This window comes from Elephantulus edwardii, unplaced genomic scaffold, assembly GCF_000299155.1.
Source record: "Elephantulus edwardii isolate Elephantulus edwardi_28Jun2011 unplaced genomic scaffold, EleEdw1.0 scaffold00097, whole genome shotgun sequence".
In the NCBI taxonomy this organism is placed as follows: domain Eukaryota; kingdom Metazoa; phylum Chordata; class Mammalia; order Macroscelidea; family Macroscelididae; genus Elephantulus; species Elephantulus edwardii.
Window position 1 is genome coordinate 684,661 of NW_006399847.1, and position 1,527 is coordinate 686,187.

Genomic DNA, 1,527 nt, shown 5'->3' on the forward strand with positions numbered 1-1,527 from the left:
TTTGTAAAGTGTTTGACTACAAACTAAAAGTTTGGCTCTTTAAATGCACTCTGAGAGATCTTGGAAGAAAGGTCTAGATATCAACATTCAAAAAACCAGCCATTGAAAATTCTATGTAGCAGGATGTGTATATTCTGTAAACAGTTCTGTGTATATAGTGGAGCCAACAGGTGACAAAGTTATGTAAACTTCTTAGTTATAACCACACACCTTGAGGAATTGAGTTGTTAGACCTAGACCCTGATAACCACACATTCAGAGGCCACCAAAGTAAACTGGCATAGTATAACCCACAAAAAATAGGATCTACTCAATTAGGAGTAGTGGAAAAAGTCAAAAGACACAAAGAAATTATTAGTCCAAAGGTAATGAACTATGTGAACTTCAATCTCCATTACCTTGAAACCGGAAGAACTAGGCAGTAGACTAAGCTACTACTGTTGATTACTGTAAGGGATCACATTAGAGGGTCTTGGACAGAGTGGAAGAAAAATTTGAAACAAAATCCAAAATAAAGACTGGCAGAACTCCCAAGACCCTGGTTCTTAGTAAGTATTTTTTTTCCTCAATAGCAGTGAAGAGTTCAGGATTTTTTTAGTGAACATGTTATAAAACGAGTTTAGTCAAAAAGACCAAATCCCATGTCATCATCAGACTCTTCAGATTCTTCTTTCTTTGCTTCCACTTTCTTCTCCTTAGCTGAAGCAGCAGCAGAGGAGGAGCCCTCTAGCCAGTTTGGCCCTGGCTGCTGGGGCAGGCCCACCAGCGCCCACATTGCAGATGAGGCTCCCAATGTTGACATTTGCCAGGGCCTTTGCAAACAGACCAGGCCAGGAAGGTTCAGCATTGACACCGGCTGCCTTAATGAGGGCATTGATTTTATCCTCCATGACGGTAACCTCATCGTTGTGCAGGATGAGGGCCTGAGGGCCGAATAGATGCAGGCGAGCTCAGAGACAGAGGCCATAGTGCGGTGGTGCTAGGCTGAAGGCTGCCAGAGGAGGTGCTAGTCACTGGATGAAGTGAGGGACTCAACCCAACTCATCCTTAGCTGGCCCTAGCTTCCTCTGAAGGACCAAACACCTTGGGGGCAACTGAGGAAAGGTGGTTCTTAGTAACTCTTTGATCTCTGAGATAAACTCATCTCTAGGAGCTGAACTGTCAGCTTAACAATAGACATACTTACAAGGTCAAACAATAGCACCAGGGAGGAGCTCACTCCTTCAGTCAATTGAACAAGATTATAATGACACAATCAGCACTCTTGGTATTAGCAGCCAGGAAATCAAGAGATGAATTGCATTGGGAAAATAGCTCTCAGGGACCTCTCCATAGTACAAAAGAGCAACTATGTCAATCTGGAGACAAAGGTGAGCCTCATACTGGCCATAGTCTTCACAATTACTTGCTATGCATCAGAGATCTTGACAATGACTAGGGATGATAGGAAGAGAATTGATGCCTTTGAGCTGTGGTGCTGAAGAAGAGTGTTGAATATACCACGGACTGGCAGGAGAACAAACAAGT

The 1,527-nt window shown here is 43.3% G+C and overlaps 1 pseudogene; it reads right to left on the bottom strand.

The window, feature by feature from the left end:
* Nucleotides 1–619: 619 nt before the first annotated feature.
* LOC102854963 lies at nt 620–967 on the bottom strand (annotated as a pseudogene).
* Nucleotides 968–1,527: the final 560 nt, after the last annotated feature.